This window comes from Camellia sinensis, chromosome 1 (assembly GCF_055761805.1).
Source record: "Camellia sinensis isolate YWXY chromosome 1, ASM5576180v1, whole genome shotgun sequence".
NCBI lineage: Eukaryota > Viridiplantae > Streptophyta > Magnoliopsida > Ericales > Theaceae > Camellia > Camellia sinensis.
In genome coordinates, this window is record NC_138961.1 from 9,345,899 (window position 1) to 9,372,104 (window position 26,206).

A 26,206-nucleotide genomic window follows, 5' to 3' on the forward strand; every position below is an offset into this window, starting at 1 on the left:
TTTCCCGCTTGAGCGGGGTCTTGTGTGCTCGAGCGGAGTTTGTGGTATCTCAGTAGTTTGACAGGTCTGTAAAAGTACTGGGGTGTGTGATTTTACGCTCGAGTGGAATCTCAAGCGCTCGAGCGTACCTCTGTTTAATCACACGCATTTTTTGTTGAAGCCGTCCGAGCGGGATATGGAGCGCTCGAGCGGAGATCGCGGACTCAGATTTTCTATTTATACCTGTTTAGGCTATTTTCAGGATTACTTTTCCTAGATCCTATTCAAGAGTCCTAGGGTTTTGTTTGAAGTTTTCTTCTGAGTTTTTTGTGAGTTTTCCTTGATGTTCTTGAGAGAGTTCTAAACTTATGAATTGAGATTCATACATCAAGGAGTTTGATACTTTATATTCAAGAGAGTTATCTTCGGTGGAATCCGAAGGATAAAACGTAGAGTTTCAAAAGGCGTTTGATTCTATACGTAGTCGTTAATTCGACAAGCGAAGTTGTGGGATCAACTTCAAGATTGATCAGTTCCGTGACGAAGGCGTGGTGAAAGAGTTACAGAAGATTCGAGGAAAAATTGACTGGGTTGGGTAATTTGTGTATTATCTTTGTAATCTTTCGTTCTTCAGTAGTGGATTGATTAGTGGCGGTTCGCCCGTGGTTTTTGATTACAATTGAATTCTTCAATTGTGGTTTTTCCACGTAAAAATCGTTTGTGTCGATTTATTGTTTATTACTAAAAACAAAGAAACTAAAATCATTCTCGTAAGTGCTTGTTGATTTTAGATTGAGTGTTTTGAATAATTGGGATTTGGAATATTTTAATCTTGATCTAATCACGAATCACTTAGGATTTTCAGAAATGTTGAATGAGTTATTTTATATTTATTATTAAACTTTTTTCAGTAGCAAATCTTCTAAATATAATTAATTTTTGATGAATATATAATGGCTCACGTAATGTTTTGGTTGCGGGATTTAATATACTTCTTATCTTAATAAATTAATATAAATAATTCTAAATGTTCAATTTAAAAGAGTAAACAACGGAAATAATATTAAAACACGAATAAAAAATACAAGTGCAATGTGAATGAATTGTAAATTCAAATATCTTAGACTTCTTTGGCCAAGAAAATTTCCAAATGATTTAATCAAATCAAACTATAAAGATGCATCGGGTTGCATAGAGATTTGGTGGAAATTCATAAGTATATTCATGAGTAATCTTGTAACATTCTATTAAAAATTAAAATGTTTCGGGTTGTTCAGAGATTTGGTGAAAATTAATAAGTATATTCATGAGAAATGTTGTAACATTTTAATAAAAATTAAAATGTAAAAATATACTACTTAATTGTGTCAGTTTATCTGGATAGATCATTGCACATGCAAAGGGAGTCTAGAAACGTGCAAAGAGAGTCTAGAATAAATTATGAATTGTGCTGCAGTAATTTCACCGAAAAAATGCTTTTGCTTGGCATTGAGGTCAACAGCATTAAACATTCGGGGAAATTACTTAACAATCAATTATGGACCAAAATGATGATCATTCAACCAGAGTATGGACAATGACAAATTGGGAAATTGCTTTTAATTTTATTTTCCTTCTTTTTTTTCTTTCTTTCTTTTTTTTTTTTGGCCTATGGGGATTGAATAATTGCTCCCAAAAAACAGTTGCTCTGCAAAATAACAAAAAATTAATTATTAAATATAGACCCTGTTTGGTAGGGCTTATTTTCAGCTTATTTCAGCTTTTAGCTTAATTTAAACTATTTTGATGTATTTGATTCAGCTTAACAATACAGCTTATACCTTTTTATAAGTCAAAAATCACTTTCCTACAGTTCTACCAAACGGGGCCATAATGCCTATCCAGAAATGGATGTAACAATATAAGAATTGTTTACTCAGTTTTCAATACAACCAATGACTTTTCTCCCTAAAATCCATATATCTCTCATCTTCTATTGTGCTTGGTAAAAATTCTTAAAATTGAAAAATATAATGAGAGAAAGACGAAGCTGAAGGAGTATAGTCGATGAGGCGAAACGGCGGTGAGTCAGCAGCGAGGTGAGGCGAAACTGTGGCGACGAGGCAAGGCAAGGGAGGAGGAGCGTGCAAACCCAGATCTAGGATTTTCAAAGAGAGATTGACGAAGAAAACACAACACAGAGCCACAGAAAAGCTTCATTGCCTACGGCTTCAACTTGCTGTCACGAGCATATCATCATTGCCAGCATCTCAACTAAAAAATGATAGAAAAAGATCACTACATATAATTGTAGTGTTCGTTGCAAAAATTGGGTCATAATATTAGCTTCCATTGTTTTGTTTTTATTTAGATTAGGTTTTAATTGTTTATAGTGTAAAGCCCTAAAAATTTGAATTTGAACTTGTTTGAAATTTGTAAAACAATTTAGGGGTTCTGTAGAATATCCTAAAAAAATCTGTAGTTCTGCTATTGTTTCTATTTAATTTCAATGAACCCATTTGTTTTAAAATTCTAGACTTTTACGTGTGTGCAGCGGCGAAGAGGAATCAAGAGAAAAGAGTCTTGTTGTGGCAGTGGCTGGGCGGTGATGAAATGTGACCGATGATGGTGGTTGGGTGTTGATGGCAAAATTGAGATCGCACGCGCAGAGAGAAGGGAGCTGGTGCCGCCGAAGGAAGAAGAAGGGTTTGTGATGGAAGCAAATGTGGTTCTCTCAGTTTCTTCTTTCTTCTTCTTCTTTCCTTCATTTTTTTATTTTTTGCCCCCAAAACGACGTCGTTTTGGGGGCACTGCAGGAACATGTAGGAGATCAACCCAAATTGAGTTGGTAGCCACATGGAAGGGTGGCCAACCCACATGGTAAAAGGAAGGCAAAAGAGGTTGGCATGAGTTGGCAAGCCATGAGGCTTGAGTTGGCAGCCATGAGGCTTGCCATGCGCCAGCAACAAAGGAGAAAGCATGGAGTTGGCCATGTGAAGTCTTCACATGGTGGGACAAAGCTTTCAACAGGACAGTCAAGCTCTCCCTCTGTTAGTGTATAAATGGAGGTTGTGGTGAGAGTTTAATAGAGAGAGAAAAACAGAGCAAGCCACAGAGTGAGATATGTAAGGCGGAGAGACCGTCTCCCTCGGTGTGAGCGAGGGAAACGGGTGAGTAGGTGAGTGAGGAGAGTGTGAGCTCCTTCTCTATTGTAATCTTTCTGTAATATCTCCATTGTTATAGTGATAACCGGCTACTCTCCCGTGGACGTAGGCATTGAGGCCGAACCACGTTAAATATTGTGTCTCCTTGAGTGTGGGTGTGTTTTTTCTGCATGAAATAATTTCTATAAGGTCTTGGGCGGAATCCCAGATCCCAACAATTGGTATCAGAGCCTCGTCGGCGGCGTTTCGAAACAAAAACAGTGCGATGTTTGAAACTGTCCAGAAATCGCATTACTCGAAATCAGATTTTGAGCATACCAGGAGTAAGGGCTCGACGCGAGGAGTCCAGAAACATAAAGCAGACACCCAACGGAGGCCGGACGCGCCCTCACGCGCCCCTAGAAGTTGGCCCGTGAATCCCAGTCTCGCCACGCGCCCCCACGTGCCGTGAAGAGAGTCGGCGCGTTGGCCCAGTCTCACGCACGCGCCCCACGCGCGCTGAAGGAAGAAGACGAGTGGGCAGGCAGCGCGTGTCCACCACGCGCCTGGAACACGCGCAGGCCGCGTCAGCGTGCCACGTCGTCGACACGTGGCGACACATCAGCAAAGGTGTGCCACGTGTCTACCACGTCAGCAGTGGTGTTGACCAGTCAACCAGAAGCAGGGAGGGATCCAGTGCTTCGCGGCTACGTTGCAGCCGCAGATCTGAGGCGTACAAAATGTTTTGGCTAGATCAAAGCCATTTGGAGTCCGTTTTTGGCGATCCAATAGTGGTTTTCAACTATTTGGAGTATTCCGGACATATCCGTACGGTCAGATTTTGGAGACGGAGTTTTTGTAAAAAGAAGGCAGATTAAAGTGGCAGACGGCGTTAGGGACAGTGGACGGAATATTCTGTTAGTACACGGAATATTCCCTGAACTTCTGAAAATTGCAATTTGGCCCAGAATTTTTAGAAAATTGTGGTGTGGCCCAGCTTTCGGGGATAGTTTTCAGTGAGGTCCCCGAAAATGCAGCAAAGATTGGTTCTAGCTAAACGGACCGCTCCGGACGCAACCGCGAGGTCAGAATAGTGAAATTCTGAACGGTTTGGAAAGATTGTCAAAACATGGGTGTTTGTCATCTTCAATACTCGAAGGAAGGTTGCTGGATATTGTGGAACGCTGCGGATTCACTGAAGAGGTTAGAATGGGTAGATTCTGACCAGATTGGACAACCAGATACAGATTGAGATAGATCATTGAAGACCAGAAGAGATCAGGCTTGATTAAATGGCAAATCAAGGGAGATCAGGATTGGTCAGGGGTGATCAGAGGATTGCAGAAATGATTATCTCCGGAGTTCGTTGGAGGATTTGGTTCAATCAAAAGAGAAGACCATTCATCGACGGATAGATGATTTGGCAACCTGTACAGGCTTGTGGAGAAGGTTGTGACAGACGGAGCTACTGTCACTTACCGGGCAAGACGTACAAGACATGCACAGAAGAGACATAGGGCCCAGCAGACATGGCAACCAAAGTGTACAAGAACGCATGGAGGCAGTTCGGAGGTGCACAAGACGGAGCCATTGCGGCCAATTTTAAAGACAGCTCAGAGCAAAGAGACCAAGACAGCAAAGCATGTCCCAGGGAAGAAAGTTTCTTTTGCTCCTGAATTAGAGACATATTGGGATCTCTCCAAGACTGGATGGAAGGGAGAGATGCCATCTCAAAGAGTTGCAAAGTAAGCTTTGCATGGCACCCCAGTGAGGGGGTGCCGGGCACTTCAGGCAGGGAGTGCTATTATGGATCACCTCATATGGGTTGAGGGGGTGATTTGTAGGAGATCAACCCAAATTGAGTTGGCAGCCACATGGAAGGGTGGCCAACCCACATGGTAAAAGGAAGGCAAAAGAGGTTGGCATGAGTTGGCAAGCCATGAGGCTTGAGTTGGCAGCCATGAGGCTTGCCATGCGCCAGCAACAAAGGAGAAAGCATGGAGTTGGCCATGTGAAGTCTTCACATGGTGGGACAAAGCTTTCAACAGGACAGCCAAGCTCTCCCTCTGTTAGTGTATAAATGGAGGTTGTGGTGAGAGTTTAATAGAGAGAGAAAAGCAGAGCAAGCCACAGAGTGAGATATGTGAGGCGGAGAGACCGTCTCCCTCGGTGTGAGCGAGGGAGACGGGTGAGTAGGTGAGTGAGGAGAGTGTGAGCTCCTCCTCTATTGTAATCTTTCTGTAATATCTCCATTGTTATAGTGATAACCGGCTACTCTCCCGTGAACGTATGCATTGAGGCCGAACCACGTTAAATATTGTGTCTCGTTGAGTGTGGGTGTGTTTTTTCTGCATGGAATAATTTCTATAAGGTCTTGGGCGGGATCCCAGATCCCAACAGAACAATGGCAGGAAACCATGGCAGAAGATCCGGACTCCAAGTCGACATCCATTTTGTATTTAAAATTAATCTTTCCATGACAAATGGCGCGTTATATTTAAAATTAATTTTCTCAAAACAGATGATACGCAAATCCACGTTGGCACAGGTCTACGCGCTTGCATTCAACAACAATACCGCTGAATAATAAATTGAAGTGTCTCCTCTCCTCTAATGCTGCAACAGTACCACATATACATATATACTAGTTGAAATTTGTCAATTCTACAATCACCACTATGTTTGAATCTTACAAAATAGTTCTACCCTCTATCTTTGAAATATAAAAATATGACTAATTCGAACAGTTGTAGCATTTTCAAAACTCAAATCAGAATTGAATTTAATAAAAACTGGGCCAAACCAATTGGTCGAATCGGCTTTCCGCTTCCACAAATGTTTTAGCACAAGCGTATCTACCATTTTTAAAATTGGAACTAGAACCAAATTTAATAAAAATCAGAACAAACTAGCGATTTGAATCGGTTTAGTGATCGAAGAAAGACAGCATAATTTTTTTTTGGTAAGAAGATATGTATGACCAGTTATATGATTTCAAAAAACAATCAATGTATTTGATTTCAGTTTTCTGAATTTAGTTTTTTGAAAATTGAGTTTTTCTATTTTTCGTATTGTTTTATTTTTATTGAATAATTTTAAAATTTTAAATATATTATTTTATTTTTTTAAGATGCATCTTACTTAGATGTATCTAAATAGTCAAATATTTGTGAAAAAATATTTTAAAAAATTAATAAATACACAAAAATACGAAAAATGTATTGAATTTTCAATTTTTTTTTGTATTTTTGGTATTTAGTGATTTTTTTTAAAAAAAAAATTCACAAATATTATACTTTTTAAGTGTATTTACATTAGGTGTATCTAAAAATTAAAAAAATTGCTTAAAATATTAAAAAAAATCATTGAAAACAAAAAAATACGAAAAAAAAAAGAATTTTTTGAAATTTTTTTTTAGAATCCAAAACCAAATAAGCTGAATGGTAACAAAATTTTGATGAATCGACCAAATTACATGCCTAGCAAAAATCAAATTTTAATAAAATTTGTTTTTGAATTTCTTTTATGAACCACCAGACAGAACAAAAACATGGACTTTATCAATTGAGCCGGTTCTTCATCTTCTTCTTCTTCTTTTTCTTCTTCTTTTTTTAAAATAAGTTTTGGTAATTTATTGTAATTCATATTTAGGTTTTTTTTACTCTGGTCTTTTTAATTGTTTTTTTGGTTATTGTATGTAAAAAAATAGCAGTGCTACATTTATTTAAACTCTTACTAATACTCTTGCTTAAAAATATAAATGTCAAAACATCTTTGGATGTTTAAATATGATTGTTTTTTTGACAACCAATCACATTCGGCTTCTTGTATTTTTAGTAAGATTTTTAATATGTGTAGAATTATTGGTAAAAAAAAAAAAGAGTTAGTGTGTTTTTAGTTTATTTAGTTGATAATTGAGAGAAATAACTTCATTTTTACAAAACTTATTTTTATTTGGCTATTGCTAAAAATTACATTTTTTTCTCGACTTTTTTTATTGTTAGAGATTTTTTTAAAAACTTTCCACAATCTTTTAGTCTAATGGTTATCCGGAAAATTATAGAATACTCCCAAAGTAACACATATTCGCACTCCCTAATAATCAATCATCATTCATCATGTCCAATCATGTTGGTTATCCTGTCGTCTCACGAGTTTTTTTTTAATATTCTAAAAAAAAAATATTTAGAAAATTGACTTACTTTTCAAACTATTTGAAAAAGTAACCTGTTTTTTAAAATTATATTTTCAAAATACGATTTTGAAATTGAAATTGCATTTTCATGCAATTTCACCTTGAAATCGCAGGTTGGAAATGTAATTTAAGATGACATGGTAAAATTACATGTTCAACATACGATTTCAAAGTGAAATTGCATGTTGAAAATACTATTTTATTTTCAAAATCGCATTTTGAAAATGCGATTTCAAAAGCAAGTTAGTTTTCCAAATAATTTGAAAAGTGGGTCAATTCTCTAAATAGTTTTTTTTTTTTTTTTGGGAATATTAAAAAAAAAAAAAAAATCTCGCCGTCTCACACAATGCCATTGCCCTGAAACCCCTCTTTCACAACAGCATGTTTAGCTCCACACAATGCCATTGCACTCGAACACCTCTTTCACAACAGCATGTCTAGCTCCTTATACCTTGAATGCACCTCTATCTTGTGCCTTTTTTTTTTTGATTCAAATCTATCTTGTGGCATTATTAGGTCTCGAACCAGGGTTCTAATATCAAATTATACAAGCAAGCATATGGAATGAACGGAAAAATACAAGGAAAACAAAAACAACTTTAGAAATGATTCATTTGGATTTTTACTATTCAAACAACTGATTAGTCTCAAAAGACTAACAACACTATTGTTTGCTAAGCACACCATAATTGGTGCCCCAATTACAGTAATTACTGGCACATTATTTTGTAATTACATAAGATTCAAAAAAATTACTAAGATGACAAATTTGAAGAGGAAAAAAAACCTCTTCAAATAATCTTAAATTATAAAATTTAATTTGAAACTTATAAAAATATTATTTTAGAAAGGGTAAATTTCATTTGGCACCTTATACCTTATATCAAATCTCACAATGTCTCGTAATATTTTAATTGTCTAAGCAGTCAATCTCTTAAACTTTGAATCAAATTGCAATTGAGTATCTTCCTATAACGTCACACTACAAGAAAAAGAGGATATCACCACGTTTTTTTTTCTGACATATTTGAAAAACGTCGTGAAATCTCATATGTTTTTTCTCATTTTGAACAAATTTAATTACGCATCTCGTTTTGTACGCCAATATTAAAAAAATGGTGAAATAACATTGAAGAGGCAGGACTTCTCTGATCAAAAGAGAGGCGTGACTTTAGAGAACACAGCATTACTTTTGAGAGAGAGAGAGAGAGAGAGAGAGATAGGCAGAGAGAGAAATCAAGGCCTTGGATCTTCGATCTCCATTGATTCTTTGGTTGTATGATCTGGAAATGCTTGTTCTACAATTGATTTGAGCGTTTGTCTGTAATATCGTTTGAATCCCTCTTATCTAAGTCGATCTAGGGCTCAAGGTTAGAGTTTTTTGATATGGATTTACTATATTCACACAAGATCTGTAGACTTTCATGGCTTAAACTAACGATTTATAGTTGATTTCTAATTTCTTTTCTTCTATTTTGTATTTTCTCTTTTCAAATCGATTTTTCTAGGGTTTTGAGTGCCATGTTAATGTCTCTGATCACGTACAGAATAGCAAGTAGCGTTGGATCTGGATCGTTACCAACAGTGAGTCGAAGCAAGCTCAACGACGTAGAGATGTAGATCTTATTCTCAGATCTGCTCTCTCTGTCTCTCCGATCTGATATTATGGTAATATCAAATCTACTTTCTCAATCTTTCCGATCGAATTTCACATATTCTCTTCATTGCTCTATGAGATTTGGACCTCTGTCTCTCTGTTTTTTATTGAAGCTCATTATCTTTGTCACTTTATTACATTTTCCTTATAGAAAATGTCAAAACAGTATAGAAATAGAACGATTGGTGAGTGAGTTTGAAACTTCTTTATCTATTTGAACACTCTAGTATTTCATCACTTTTCAATTTTTACTTTAACTTGTTATGTTTTAATAATTTTCAATTAATTTTTAAAACGTAAAGAAATAGAACGATTACATTGAATTTATATTAAAATTTAAAATTTTAATTGTTATAATTAAAAGGATCAAAATTTGACGGTGAAATTTGTAATTTACTTAGGAAAAAAAGAAATTGGACCAAAGTATTAAAAAAAAAAAAAAAAAGCGGTTTGCATTACATGTTTTTTTTTTATTATTTTTATTTTTTATGATTGTGTGATTCTGATTCATCACACTTAAAAGGACTTGCAATTTCATTGGTTTTTATGTAAAATACTTGGTCATGACCATGGGTTGTACATTCTTATTCATTTCGCTTTGCACGTGTTTGGGTTTTGGTCTAACTGAAGCAGTTCCTACAAAAATTAGAAGACAAAGTACTATTGAATATTGATTGCTATTGTAATTTGTATTTTAATACCTTGTACCTTGTTTTATTTCATTATTTTAACACATTTTCTGTTTTTGGTACCACTTAACCTTGCAAGTGAGGTCTTCAAACTATGAAAATTCAGTTTGTGGCAGCTCACTCAACAAGGACACGTGACCTTGTAATTGCATGACATTTTTTAGAATTGTTTCTCATATTTTCACCATTGGAAATGCATCCAAATATAGATCGAATTCCTGTGGCCAAGGTCCCTCCCCATATTTTTGACTCGGGCATTGTAATTAACAGTTGGTATTTCATTTTTTAGGGGACTTTGGGTGATTACAAAGTTGTCTTTGATGCCGTTTACATGACTAGAAAAACCACCCTGTTAAAAGAAGCTGAGGCTGCTGGAGCCATCATTGTCAGTGGAGTTGAAATGTTCCTACGTCAAGCCATTGAACTGTTCAATCTCTTCACTGGTGGGAAAGGTACCTTCAATTTCTTTCCCTTTTAAATATTATTTTTTCCCTTTAAATAGGAATTAATGATTAATATTAAGTGGTTTTTTCCCTTTTAAATATTATTTTTTTAATATAAAATTATAACTCTTTTATTGTGTAATATTGTTCCATACATTAGGTACTATGTAACAAGAGTGTTATTCTTTTTTTGTAATCTAGGTCATTTAATAAAAAAATAAATAAAAAAACTTGATCTGGGTATGGAAGGAATGGATTTAGAAGAAGGAGTTATTGTCCGTTTTATATGTGCATATGCATAAATTAAAGAACAGATTTAGGGAAATAGTCATATCAGAAATTTTTTTGACAGTTTTCTTTACCTTCTATTATTATATTCAGGTAATCTTCGGATTCAACAGAGTTCTAGAAGGGAGTTGTTGTGTTCTTGCTGCTATAGATTTTGCTCTTGCATGTTTCCATTACATGACTTTGAAATGTTGGTTATAGATAATTTCTAAGCAAGAACATGATTTGGGTACAATAGGATTGGATGTGAAAGAAGAAATTCTCATTCTTTTTCAGTCCTCGATAGCTTTGATAAGTACATATGCATAATTCAAGGGAGAGAAATAAGGAAATAGTTATATCAAAAGGTTATGTGGGGAGCAAGCAGTCCTCTAGTTTTGAGGATACTAATTCTGCTAAAGAGAAAGCTAAATCTATCTATCCACCTATAGAAAGCCATTGGAATTTACCTCCTCAAAAGGAGTACCATAAATTGTCTTCATTAAACTTAAATTGCAAGTCCATGTTGTCTTACCCACTCAAGATTCGGGATTCACTAAAGAGAATTAGAAAGAGCCAAAGCTTGCTAGCAGTTCCCAAAGAAGCTCGTGATCCAAAAGATGATCAAACCGTGAATTGCTTTTGCTCGAGGGCCATCTGCCAGGGAAACACTGTGTGATTACCACACACTTTTACGGTATGTTTCTGCTGTGACATTTTTACATACATAAATAATTAGCCTCCTTTTGGGATGAAGTAGTTTCAATGAAGTTTGTTAAGCTCTTTATGTAGCATTGTTTGAGTACTGTGTGGTGAAGTGTGAATCGGGCAAAGATGATGTTCTGTTTGGAGTAATTTTACTATTACATATATTTACAGTGGTTTTCTTCCATGATGTCTCTTATTGGATTAAATTCTTGCCTCATTCAAATACTACAATGCAAATTTCCTCTTTCTCCATTCTCATTGTTTCTTGGTTCTTAATTAGAGTGTAGCTGTGACTTGGTACAATGGCATTGTGGAAAGTACTGTCCACCTCCAGTCTTGCGGTGCAGGTTAGCCTAACATGGCTGCAGGTATTGCAAGGACTCTTTTTATATGTATTATATCTTTCTCATTTTGTTTGTAGAATTGAATTAGATTATGGAAGTCTAAACTATCAATTTTGATAAAGTGAAGTCTGGAACTGAAAATAATTGGGGCAACAAAACGAAGCACTAAACTAGCAAGTTTTCAATGATTGTGATGGAGACATTGTAGTGAAGTTGAAATCAGGGCTCAATGATGCCCTTTTTTTTTGGTGGCTTGATTATCTGCTGTAGGTTGTATTCCTACTCATTTGCTAACAACCTACCTTGTGCAAAAAAAAGTTTGTATTCCTTTTCCGTCTCCCTTTTGTCTTCTAAATTAGTAGTTTATTTGAAAATCATTTTATGCATTTGATGGCAATCCTTTTTCATTAAATAGCTTTATTTTAGGAATGTGTTAAGTTAATTAGGAAGTTTAAACTGATGCTGTTAGTATCAATTCTTTTACATGTTCATAATCTAATCACAAAATTGGAAACAACTCTCATATATATGGTGAGACCCACCTCATGTGAGAGAATTGACAACTTTCTTCATCTCTAATAGTAGTACAACCTTAAACTTTTGAAAAACATTTGTCATAGATAGCATTAGTTGTAATTAAGGTTGACAAGAAAACAATAAAATTGTTAATCACATATACCACATGCATAGATTTATATGTTTACTACTATAATATGAGAGGGAGTTACATATTGCTACAGTAATTTATAGCTATCTTTTTTTATTCCCATTTTTCCCTCATATTTTGTTCAGACTACTTTACTATGTTTGGACTATTTTATAATTTGATGGCCCAACTCTGTGTTAGATTGCCATGTCAAGGTCAGCTGCTCTCATTATTGTTCACATGGCCACTCCCTTTGTTTCAAGGAGAAAGAGCACGTCTCCATCATTTTACACTCTGCGGTTCAGTCTCTGTGGAAAATCTCGAACATGTGGATCACAATGGGTTCACGATCTCGACCGAAGATGGGGTAACAAGGAAGATCTCCACCGAAGATGGGTTCACTAAGTAATTTTTTAACTAAGCAGGTGAACTAGAACTTCATGTTTCCCCTTTTATTTTGAAATTTGCATTAGTAGGGGATGCTTTGGAACTTATGTTGCACAATACTGATCTTGGAAATCAATTTTTTCATTTTCTTATTAGCTGGAAGCCATTAAGATCTCAAAATATGTTGCTCAGAATATGGTGGGCAAAGGACATGGTATGAATTCAAATTCCTCTGTTCAACCTTTGATCCCCTTTTTACTCTATTTACCCTTGGTATAATTTTGTTGCTTCCTTTATTTGTTTCCCTTTTTGCGGCGTTTTTCCTCTTTAATTATGTTTCGAGTATTGTTTAGTTTAGGTAGAGAATACATATAATTTATTTAAATTATGGTTTGTTGAATTCTGGAATTAGAGCAGTGCCACTTTCATTTCAGATTTGGCTGATGCTGTGATTGAAAGTCTTCCATACGTTGGAGCGATGGCAGTCTCAAATCTTGAAGCTCGACAGGTCCAACTTTGGACATTTATATTTAAAACATGGAACTAATAATACATTTTTTTTGCAGTTATTTTATCCCTTGGTGCCTACACAAAGCCTCCTCGGCTGTCCATGGTGACTGAATACGTGGAAATGGGATCATTGTATCATTTAATCCATGTGAGTGGGCTGAAAAAGAGACTCAGCTGGAGGAGAGTGAAAATGATATGTGATATATGCAGGTGCATTTGACCATCAACTTTTCCATTGCACTACCTCATTGACATTGCACATTTATGTTGGTACTACTGCTAAATAAGTAACTTATGGTTGCTTTTGGAGCTTAGTATATTTTCTTATGTTGGTATATTTGCTTTTGCATTAATGAATGAGCATTTATTCACTACAGGAAATATCTGTTTTGTGGAAAATGATTACTTTTTTTTTTTTATATTTACCATAGGCCTATATTATTCAATTAAATGTTATTCAATTAAATGTTGAAGGTGTATTTCCTCATTAAGTATTTTGTAATTTTTCAGCTGAGTTTAAAATGAAAAGGTTATTATTCCTTTTGTCATTTGCAATGACTGCTTGTTCAAGCTTTAGCTGATTGGAGATTCTGGAGTTGGAAAATCATGTCTTCTTCTGAGATTTGCTGTAAGTGCTTTGGAATGTTTTTCACTTTCTCCTATATTTCTTCTTTTTAATGAAAATCTAGTTGTAGTGATAGACAAATTTGTAGTTTATCTAATTTTCCCTTTTGTAGTTTATCCGTGTTGCATCTATAATATATATAAATGTTGACATATATTTGTATCTGTTTGTCTTTACATACATATATTAGGTTTGTGGATACCATATTCTGAATCTGAGTAAACAAAATTTGAATCTTACCTACTTTATAGTTGATTCTATTATGGGAAAGAATGCAGAGTATGTGGGTTATTTATTGGGAATTTGAATCCCAAATGAAAGGCCCACAGTTTTGAATCAAATATAAGATATTTATTGGGTATTTGTGCATGTGCCTTCAGAAATTGTTGTTCTGTTGTTTGATTCTCCTCTTGAGCTCTGTTCTGTTCCTCACTGTCACTGCGAGATCGCCGATCTTCAAGGTATGTTTCGTTTCTCTACTTTCTTTTTGATCTATACAAATTGCATATATATATATATATATAGATGTGTGTGTGTGTGTGTGTGTGTGTATGTATGTATATGATTGTGTTTATGAAGTTTAATTTGATTGTTGATTGTTTGTTATTTGAGCTTCAAATCTGTGATTCTGTCTGTTTAGTTACTGAAAAACAGTTTAATCTGTGATTTTGTAGCTTATGTTGACTTTACAGGCACTTCCATCAATTGAAAAGGACAACATGCCTACTGAAGGTATGGTATTTGATTAATTCTGAGTGTTTAGATGTTCATTCTGCAGTCAATTCAGGTAATGGGTTAGATGCTATTAAATTCAGTTTTTGTGTTATTCAAAAAAAGGTACTCGAATTTCTTCCTGAACTTTTTGTCTTATTTTTTTCTTTTTTTATCTTGATTTTTTGCATTCTTATTAGTGAACTTTTTTGTAGTATTTCCCAGCCAAGCTGAGATGGTGAACATTCCAAATTGAAGACATTGATTTGAGAAATCACAGATTTTATTTTATTTTTCTTTTTGTGATTGATTCATGCACTTGTATAAAATACAACAGCGATTTGTGGGTTCTTTGTAAATCCTCTGATGTGTTCTAGAAATGTTCTATCAATAAACAATTTAAATGCATTTGGCCAAGATAAAACATACACAGGTAGAATGATGTTGGGATTGAACTTATTGGATTTTTTTCTTTAAGGATGTTGTATTGGGTACTATTATAGATGTGAGGGAATAGTAATCTCACAGAAATATATGTCTATACAAAGTTTTATTCATTATTGCTATTTTACAGGTATATTTTTAAAGTTAAATTTTACAAAAGTAGTAGTTTAAAAAAAAAAAAAAAATCTATTGCGGCGTTTTTGAAAACGCCACTATAGTTATATTTTTAAAATAGCTAAAAAACTATTACAACGTTTTTGAAGCGTCGCTGAAGGCCCATGTGACGTCATGTTACCGTTGACTGTACATTTAGCGGCGTTCGTTTTATAAACGCCGCCTATACTAATTTTACGACGTTTTTAAAGCGTCATAAACTTACAGCGACGGCCGCGTCCTCGGCGTTTGGTGATAAGCGTCACTAAAGGAATTAGCGGCGTTTTTCAGACATATAGCGGCGTTTTGAAAACGTCGTTAAAAGTCATTTTTCCAGCAGTGTCATTTCGAAACCAACTTAGCACTCCTATACTTTTACCCCCACTTCAGTCCCTTCACTGTAGTCCTACGCACCAGTATATTTTCACTTTAGTTTTTCCATCATTTTTTGAAACAATATTATACAACTAAGCTCAATTGCAACTTGACACGAAGTTTGGTAATTGATTAAAACAACTAAAAGGCCATAAGACAAAGTTAAATTTGATGTAAAATATAAGAGCACGTGTAAATTTAACCCACATGGCAAAATGCAGAAAGAAGATGTGCTGCACTTGATATGGTAACTGCGAAGAGGACTAGAGAAAAGCCATACACCCACACCAACCAAAAGCTTGGAATGTTGAAGGAATCTGTATGCCAAAAAAAAAAGAAAGCAGCCACACCAGCAAACAGAATTGTCCGGTAACAAAATGACCGGTCCTTAATAATCAGCCACAACGAAGCCACAGCCAATATGATGTTCACTGTGAATGCGATCATCAATAACAAGATGTCCTAGAAAGCATCTGGTAACTTGTCTGGATGCAAGAATATGTTTTTGAATCCAAGTGTGAGCTCGACTTTGTTAGTTTCAGTTTTTCCAGAATCCTTTAAGTTGCTGAGAGCTAAAATCGTAGAACCTGATATTAAAGTGAAGAATCCGATCAGCAGAGCTGCTTTTGAGATATCGATTCCTTGATCGGTTGTATTGTTTGGAATAAGGGGGCAATCAGCCATTACAACAAAATGCACCTTTGGCGACCAAATTGACAACTAAAAAAAATTTAGTTGCCAAAAGTTGTGGAATTAGCGACTAAAATTTTTTTTTAGTTGGCAAAAGTAAAATATTTAGCTACTAATTTTTTTAGTCGAGGTATATTAGTTATTGGCGACTAAAAAAAAATTAGTCGTTAAAAATGCCAGAATTGGCGACAAAAAAGAATTTTAGTCGCCGTATATTGAGTTTTAGTTACTAAAACCATTAGTCGCTGAATGGAAAATAAAAAATTATTTTTTTACCTTTGCCGACCAAAAATTTGGTAGCAAAAGTCTATTTTCAACGACAAAAAATAAACTTGGTTGCTGTATATTGAGTTTTGGCTACTAAAATTATTAAGTAGCCAAATGAAAAATAAAAAATTATTTTTTACCTTTGGCGACCAAAATTATGGTAACCAAAAGTTTATTTTCAGCGACTGGAAAAAATTTTAGTCACTGTATATTAAGTTTTGGCTACTAAACTCATTTAGTCACTGAATGAAAAATAAAAAATTATTTTTTTATCTTTGGCGACTAAACTTTTGGTAGCCAAAAGTTTATTTTCAGCGACAAAAAAAATTTAGTCGCCAAAGAAATAAAATTTTTGGAGGGAGACATAATTCAAATATTTTGGAGGGATTTATAAAATACTTTGAGCCACTAAAACATTTTAGTCGCCAATAACCATTTTATATATCTCACAAGTCACGCCCTCACTCTTCTCTCTCATCATCTATTTCTCTACCCAATCCAAACCAAACCCACCTTTTCTCTCCCAAAATTTCTTTGCTAAACACCTCATTTCAAATCCCACATTTGAACCTGTCTGCTTCTACGATCTTCTGTGTTCACATCTACACATGTATACATCCACATTGATAAGCTAATTTCCCATCAAAATTCTCAAGTATGAGAGCCAAAGGAAGCAACCAATACAGGTTCATACGATATCACAGATCTGTGAGTGAGCCACACAGATTGCAGATCCACACCCCATCCCTGTCTAAAACATTTCACGCTGCCGCCTCCTCCTCCTCCTCCTCTATAGTGACCCCGGTCTTTTCCCATTTGATTATTGTATCCGGACTTAGGTTCCGTTTATTCTGTCATTGAATAATTGTTGTTGTCGTCCTTTATTTTCTCATTTGGAGTTATAGGATGTGTTGGGCAGGTTTGTTTCAGGTTGGTTGGGTTCGTAAACCAAGTGTTACTGTCCAGTTTTTGGGTTGGTCACTCGAGCCAGGTCTTGGTCGCTCGAGCGAGGGTTGTATTTTGTGTCTTCTGGCTCGATCCAGCTTTTCTTCGCTCGAGCGAGCGATTGTGTCTAGTATAGACCTGAGGGAAGTGCTTATTCGCTCGAGCGAGATTTTCTTCGCTTGATCGAGCGAGGTGTATGTTTTAGAGTTCCTCGCTCGGGCGAGCATTCTGTCGCTCGAGCGTGATGCTGGGTTGCATACCTGAAGCATTGCATTTTTGGCTCGAGCGAGCTTTTCTTTGCTCGAGCGAGGTTTTCGTGTGTCTGGTCGCTCGAGCGACCAAGTCTTCGCTCGAGCGAGCCTGACGGGTTTAAATACGCAGCAGCGGTTTTTAAAACGTTTTTTCACATTCTTTTGATCCTAAAACCCTAGTTCCGAGTTCTCTCTCCCTCTACTCACCTTCTCTCTTAGGTTTGATCTATTTAGAGTGTGTTTCTACCCTAGTTGCTTTATTAAAAAGATTGAGTGAGTCGAGGGCTTCCATTTAATCTGAACGTTTGGTGATTTGGAGCACATTGGAATTTGGGTCTTCATCTCTGTCTTCTCCATTCGGGTTATTTTCTTCGAGGTAGGGATTTCCTACTCCATGTTATAAGTTTTGTTCTAAGTTTTGGTATATTGATATGTTGGGATTACTTTGATAATTTTGGGAAAAACCCTAGTTGTATTAATTAATTAATTTGTATAATTAATTTAAGGGAATTGGGGAATTTGGTTAAATTCATGAAATTGAGGAATTCATTGATTAAATGGTGTAGTTGGATAATTTAAATCGCTCGCCTATTGAATTGTTGATATATTTATTTCCGAGTCTAGAAATAACTATTTTGGGATATCGGTGGAGGATAGTCGTGATTATTGTAGACACTGCATGTGGATTAGGGATAACTGAAACTAATCATTGATTAAGTCATCAATTTTGACTGTTGAATTAATACAGACATTATGTGTATTGATTGTGTGTTGTATATGTTATGTGTTTACATACATTGTTTTGTGTGGGAGGAGATAGGGGATATACTCCACGGTTTAGGGGAAGATAGGGGATGTACTTCTAAACCGGATTTTGTTTGGGAGGAGATAGGGGATGGACTCCATTAGCATCACTTTTATGTGTGCTTATTTATATTGAAGTGTTTTTATTGATACAACACTAAAATATGTATCAAACGGGAAGTATGAAGTGTTTTGATTTGAGCTTGAGTCTCATTTGTTTGTTGACATGGGAAGAATGTGAATATGATATATATAGTTCACTGTTGTAAGTTTGGCCAGGTTTTGAGCCATATTGATAATGTTGGAAAGTAAAACGTGTCTTAGACATTAGTGTCATGAGACTGTATAATGATGTAATTGATTATCTTGGTTAACCATCTATTGAATGCTATTGCTTTATTCAATGCTTATATTTGGTTTAGTATATTTCTACTGGGCTGTGGCTCACCCTATATGGGAACATCATTTTCAGGTTCAGGTGATAAGCTACTTCCAAGAACTTAGCTTGGAAGGACTTGGATTTTGAAGACTATTTTCAGTTATTTGTTTTTATTTGTTAGTACATGTAAACACTCAAGCCTAGGGCTTTATTTGTATTTGAGTTAGAACTCATACTTTTGTGTCCAAGTGTTGGCTTGGAAAGATGTAAGCCTGTAGGGCATTTAATTTGATGTTACATGTAATGCTTTTATTTAGTAATACTCTGATGAATGAATGAATAAATTGTTTTCTTTAAATAATGCATGTCAATGATATATATACTTTGGGTTTATTTTGAGGGCGTGACATTGTAACAGGCCCGCGGGGGACCTCGCCACAGCTCGGACTCGACTTTTGTAGTCACGGTTCTAAATCTGAACCAAAGAGTTCAAATCCGGCAAATCGTTTTAGGAAAACTAATTTTTGAAAGAAGTGCCAAACATGGACTGCTTTGCCAGATACAGAGTCGCCACCTAAATATTTTATTTTGGGAAATTTAGGAAACCCTGACTCGGTGCCAAAAGGCCACGTGTCCGTCATCACCAAAGTTGCCTCGGCTCGGGAACTTGGGTACGATTGGGGAAGGTCACTTCGTGAGCACCCCCGCTCGCCCGGTCATAGACCGGCCTCTACTAACCATGATATCAATTTTTGAAAACATTGTGAGTTCTTATTCCGGTTATTAGCCTAGGTTACTATGTGATGCTCACAGCATATAAGTATAGACCGGGTCTCCCGAATTGGAATAAAACATTTCATGTTTGTTTTTGAAAATGGTTTGCTACCCGCAGGTAGGCTTGAAACATTTTGATGATTCATTCCAATTCAGATAACCCAACCTTCACCCACAGGCATTCGGGCAGTTATATCATATAAGCACATAGCCTCATGGTAAGCATGCTATCATGGCATTCACTCACACGCATGCAAGGATGCTAAAGGATAAAACTCACCGAGTACTCCAAGCCAAAATAGAAACTATATTAGAAATCATGCATGATCCTAAGTGTACAGAAATGCCTAATGCAACACATGCAAAATGCAACCATAGCAGGCTCGGCTATTCTAAGATGGCATATGAAATGCTACAACTAACATGTATTCAATTTGGAATTGAAAGTACAATGCAGTTAGTATGGTGCGCCGAGCCCGGTGCATGCAATACAGATGAATGTTGCAAACATGCTGTCATACTGTATGCTAATTGAAATATGCCCTAATCTAACCATCAAAAGCGGATAAATAAAAGGGAGAAAGACGTGGGGTTGGAAGACATACATCACACTCGCCCACACTTATTACAGTTGTGCCCTCACTCGGAGGGTCCAAATAAATGATACAGTCCAAATATTACAGTCCCAAATAAAAGAATATTACAGTCCGAAATAACATTACAGCATTCTAATTAATTAATGAATTTAACTAAAAAAACAAATAAAACTGGCATGCAAGCCAGGGACTGCCTTACTCCTGATGGATGATGCATGTCCGGATTATCTTGCGCGGAAATCCACCGGAATGCCCCAATTAGCCTCTGTTTACACCTGTTCTTGAAATGCGTGCCAAGCCCCAAAAGGTTGCTGATTCCTGGTTTTGCTGCAACAGAGAGCAGGAAAGGGGCATAGCAATGTATTTGCACAGATATATGCATGTCTCGATCCTCGTACCACCAATCACGCATACCGAGGCATGATGGCCGAGGAGTCAAAATGCACAACTCAATATAGGATGAATGCACATGAAACTACAGCTAAAACCTAACTCCATCATGGATAATCCGGAGTGTCGGTGACTGGGGAATTGAGACACATTCCGTCAGTCGGAGTACGAAATGTACCTCGTTTCCCGTGCCCGGGCTAACTCCTATTCCGAACACGATGCAATATGCATGATGTGCATGAAATGCAACTAAGATACAATCCTATCATACACAGAATGCTATGAAAATGAGATGCCTCGAAATGCGTGCACACGGGCACGCAAACCGAGGCGATGGCATGTGTCTCGAAATACGTGCACGCGGGCACGCAAACTGAGGCGATGATATGTGTCTCGAAGTACGTGCACGTGGGCACGCAAACCGAGACAATGATATGTGTCTCGAAGTACGTGCACGCGGGCACGCAAACCGAGGCGATGATATGTGTCTCGAAGTACGTGCATGCGGGCACGCAAACCGAGGCAATGCTAGAATATGATGAAATGATATGGGAATGACAAATGGGCTTATACCAACATGAGTGAGCCTCAGCCACACTCATGGGATGCCGATGGCAGAAAATGAAGTGCTTCGAAATGCGTGCACACGGGCACGCAAACCGAGGCAATGCATACGCAATGCAAATGACATGAAAAATGACAAATGGACTTATACTAACATGAGTGAGCCTCAACCGCACTCACATAAGATGCCGATGGCAGAAAATGAAGTGCCTCGAAATGCGTGCACACTGGCACGCAAACCGAGGCGATGATAGAATGCTGTGAAAATGACATGGAAATGACAAATGGGCTTATACTAACATGAGAGAGCCTCAGCCACATTCACATCGGATGCTGATGGCAGAAAATGAAGTGCCTCGAAATGCGTGCACACGAGCACGCAAACCGAGGCGATGATAGAATGATATGAAAATGACATGGAAATGACAAATGGGCTTATACCAACATGAGAGAGCCTCAGCCACACTCACATCGGATGCCGACGGCAGAAAATGAAGTGCTTCGAAATGCGTGCACACGGGCACGCAAACCGAGGCAATGCTAAAATGTGATGAAACATGGCAAAAATAATATGCAAGCATGCTAATGGAATTTCAGCAACAAAATATGGGGGAAAACAGTCCCGAAATGAAGCGAAATGACATGAAATGCAAGGAAATGCCCCGAAATGCAACATAAGGCACCCGAAATGGCCTATAGCTATGCCAAACATGCACAATATGGACATGCAATGCAAAGACAGAAGCTAGACAGTCCCAAAAGATGTACTTTCACAGTTATAAACACTGAAGATGGACCAAAAATATGAACATTTACAATATATGGAAGACCTCAAATCAGTATACAAACATGCTAAAAATGTGATGCAAAACAAGGCTCAAAAGGTGCTATAACATGAAGTATATAAAATAATCACCAAACAGAAAAAAAGTGTGAATGAAACATGAATTATAGGCCAAAATAAGACCACTTTCAGTTCGAACCAAGGTCCAAAAACAGAAGCAAAGAGGGCTACTAATTTATGCAAAAATGGGGCCAAATAGGGGATATAACTACAAGTGACATATGGAAACACCAAACAAGGTTGAGCCCTTCCTCAATGTTGAAGAGGGGCTCAAAATAAGCCTTATATCAGTTTATAACATGCTCAAAAATAGATTGCTCATGGGCCAAAGATAGCATGCAAAATCATGACATACAAGATGATCAATGAAGCAAGTATATTATGGAGGGCTCAAACAAGGTTGAGCCCTTAATGAGAAGTGAAGATGAGCTCAAAATATGGCCCTTTTCAGTTAGGGCCGGAGCTTGAAACCAAAAAGAAATGGGGCTTAGAAATAGATCAAGGAAAAGGGTCAAAAGGTTAAAAGAGTAACTTACCCTTGAAGATTTAAGCTTTTGTTGCTTCTTGGATGGATTTGCAGCTTCTTTTGCCTTCTAGAAACCTTCCTTGCTGCTGGAGGTGAGGTGGTGGTGGTAGAGCTTGGTGGTGTAGAAGGAATGAAGGTTAGGGACTTAGGGTTTTTTGAAGAATTGAGAGGGAAGAAGATGGAGTTGGCTATGGAGCTTTGAAGGATAATTTTTCTAACCCTTATGAAGAAGGCCACCAGCTGGTTATAAAGGTTCAAAATGGGGTGTAAAGGTGGGGGAGAAGGAGGGCAAAACTCCCCCACAAAATATCCCCCGGATACAGAAAATATCTGGGGGATATTGCCCCACAGCTGAAAAGGGTACAGTGCAAGGAAGCAGGCCGGCCTCATACTTTTGCTGGAGGTGGCCGGCCGGCCACACCCCCTAGCCGGCCGACTAGGGGTCAAAAGGGTCAAGGTGATCTTAATGGCCGGCCATGAACTTTTAGGGGCCTCTCATGTGTGTACATCACAGATATGTGGTTGAAAGTTGGCAACACTAGCTCCAAGGTATTCAACATTAGCCCGGAAGTGCGAAAAACGGGCGCCGGGAGGCTCCAGAAGAGAAATAACTGGTTGCTGCAACAATTGCTGGCCTCCCACCCTTCAGTGACCTTCCCTGTGATAAAACAGAGGTACCTGCCAAAAATGAACGAAAACCGTTGCAAAACGAATGTTCCGGGGCCAAAACACGCAGTTCGGGGTCCCGAAAATGGGCTGTTAAGCACCGAAAATGGTATTCGACCTCGAAGTGGGTTTCTCAACCCCCAGTGTCCCTCAAAAGGGATGAAATAAGATGTATGCCAAAAATTAGAGCAAACGGAGATGGTTAGGCGGTCCCGAACCGAGGCACACGGCCTGACGACTCTGAAAACCGGGAACCGGACTCCGAAATGGGCAAAATGGCCTACGGCCACCAAATGTAGCCTATGGACATTGAGAGATGGTCTGCGGGACATCTCCCTCCCCTCAGGAAAAGAAACAGAGAAAAATGAGTCTGGTTCGCAAACCGAGACAAGGCACAGGAGAGAGTTCGGAAGTCCGGAGGCAGGGCTCACGGCCGCGACTCTGAAACTTCTGAACGAGCACAACATGCAATATCACCGAGTGCTCAACTGGTGACGTCTGAGTCTCGAGGTCGGTCAAAAAATGGGGTGTCTACAGTTGCCCCTCTTTGACAGAACTCGGAAGTCACAAGTGACGGGAGTGAATGTCAAAGCCTAGAGACGACCCATTTTTGACAAAGCCGAAGACTCAGACAAACATACAAGATAAACAGAGATGTGCCCGCAGGCAGGGGCAAAATGCAAATGATAAGGCAAGAAGCCGAACATAACTTATGATTATGCAAATGAAAGCTGTAATGAAGCATACCATGCAACAGTTTTAAGCAAGTGAATACCAATCTAATTATATTTCATGTAGAAAGGATGTAAGAAAATTATGCAATTCTCACTGCGTCTCACGCGGAGAAGGCTAAAAGCGACTACAGAGACTACCCGGAGCCTTACACACAACATCTCTCTGCGTATGACACATAGGAGAGGAAGAAGGTAAACCTTTCAGCGTATCACACGCAAGAGAGGAAAGGTAAACTTCTCAGCGTATCACACGCAAGAAAAGAAAGGCAAATTCTTCAGCGTATCACACGCAAGAGAAAACCTCTCAGCATATCACATGCAAGAGAGAAAAGGGAGATTTCTCAGCGTATCACACACAAGAGAAAACCTCTCAGCATATCACATGCAAGAGAGAAAAGATAAATTTCTCAGCGTATCACACGCAAGAGAAAACATCTCAGCATATCACATGCAAGAGAAAACCTCTCAGCATATCACATGCGAGAGAGAAAAGATAAATTTCTCAGCGTATCACACGCAAGAGAAAACATCTCAGCATATCACATGCAAGAGAAAACCTCTCAGCATATCACATGCGAGAGAGAAAAGATAAGTTTCTCAGCGTATCACACGCAAGAGAAAACCTCTCAGCATATCACATGCAAGAGAGGAAAGATAAATTTCTCAGCGTATCACACGCAAGAGAAAACCTCTCAGCATATCACATGCAAGAGAGAAAAGGTAAGTTTCTCAGCGTATCACACGCAAGAGAAAACCTCTCAGCATATCACATGCAAGAGAGGAAAGATAAATTTCTCAGCGTATCACACGCAAGAGAAAACCTCTCAGCATATCACATGCAAGAGAGAAAAGGTAAACTTCTCAGCGTATCACACGCAAGAGAAAACCTCTCAGCATATCACATGCAAGAGAGGAAAGATAAATTTCTCAGCGTATCACACGCAAGAGAAAACCTCTCAGCATATCACATGCAAGAGAGAAAAGGTAAGTTTCTCAGCGTATCACACGCAAGAGAAAACCTCTCAGCATATCACATGCAAGAGAGGAAAGGTAAGTTTCTCAACGTATCACACGCAAGAGAAAACCTCTCAGCATATCACATGCAAGAGAGGAAAGATAAATTTCTCAGCGTATCACACGCAAGAGAAAACCTCTCAGCATATCACATGCAAGAGAGGAAAGATAAATTTCTCAGCGTATCACACGCAAGAGAAAACCTCTCAGCATATCACATGCAAGAGAGGAAAGATAAGAATTGTAAGTGAAAAGGTGCATAACGATGCAGGTGAAGTGTACATAACAATGCAAGTAATGAGAATAACAATGCTAGAAGATGTGCATAACAATGCAAGCAATGAGCATAACAATGCTAGATAGATGTGCATAACAATGCAACGAATGATCATAACAATGCTAGATAGATGCGCATAACAATACAAGGAATGAGCATAACAATGCTAGATAGATGTGCATAACAATGCAATGAATGAGCATAACAATGCTAGATAGATGTGCATAACAATGCAACGAATGAGCACAACAATGCCAGTGGAACGCGCGTAACAACACCCGTTTGAAACAAAAATACCGAATAAGGGAATACAAGCCTTAAGTAGACCAAATTCCAAACGCAACCTCCGATTTACCTCTCGGAGGGGTCACGATATATTCCAAAAAGGATACACCTCGTGCATGCCGACTGACGATGAGCCACACATCGAAGATATGAGTTGAAAATTCCGCAGAAACATTTTGAACTGAAAAGAGTGGGTTCTCCTTGCACTTTCTTGATTGTACTTCCAAACCGCAGTTACTACCTTTCCTTCCTGGCCATGTTCACAACTTTCCCTATTCTCCAACGGGGTGACAGGCTAGGTTGATTCAGTATCCAGAATCGAGGCGCATTCACATGCTATCTCAATCTATGGGGCTGCCATACAGATTTCAAGCCGAGGGCATGCCTCTGGGTATTTAAACCAGACTTTGGTCTCGGAAATCCCGAACCTTTACGTTCTAGGCATCGGCCATTCGAACTCTAGTTTCCACCGTCGCAGTTGGTCTCCTAGGAACTCATTGCGAACACGGCCAAGATGCCTCTGGCGGGGAATGGTACTCAGGGAGAGCACTTCTGATTACCATTTTGGCTTGAAGCAGACTTGATCTTGAGCTTGAGGTAGAGGCACACTCATACTTCGGAGCCTTGGCAAGACTTGAAGAGGCACACACGGGATGTAGTCTCGGAACTTACTGAAGTTGAAACAAACTCAGATACCCGACATTTCCTCTTTTGCTTTTGCTTTGTAGTCTGGAACCCATATAGCTTCAAATAGGTCCTAGTTCTATTGTTCCGACATGACCCGGGTTGAACCCTGCGATTTTATGAAAGAACAAATTTTGTTTTGTACAAATGTGGAGAATGGCATGGCACTCGGAGCACAAAACGATTTTATTTTTGAAATTCAGAGATGAGCTTTCGACCAAGTATTGAGCCTATGACTGAACGCAGCAAAACGACGCAACA

The 26,206-nt window shown here is 37.8% G+C and overlaps 2 long non-coding RNA genes across 2 annotated transcripts; both read left to right on the forward strand.

Moving 5' to 3' along the window:
- The first annotated feature begins 8,508 nt into the window (after window positions 1–8,508).
- On the forward strand, window positions 8,509–13,121 carry LOC114266598 (uncharacterized). Its single transcript, XR_014331150.1, has 5 exons — window positions 8,509–8,666; window positions 8,805–8,964; window positions 9,932–11,049; window positions 11,341–11,428; window positions 12,872–13,121. It is a non-coding gene; the product is annotated as an uncharacterized LOC114266598 (long non-coding RNA).
- Window positions 13,122–13,896: 775 nt separating this feature from the next.
- On the forward strand, window positions 13,897–14,707 carry LOC145791456 (uncharacterized). Its single transcript, XR_014331152.1, has 3 exons — window positions 13,897–14,033; window positions 14,247–14,304; window positions 14,499–14,707. It is a non-coding gene; the product is annotated as an uncharacterized LOC145791456 (long non-coding RNA).
- Window positions 14,708–26,206: the final 11,499 nt, after the last annotated feature.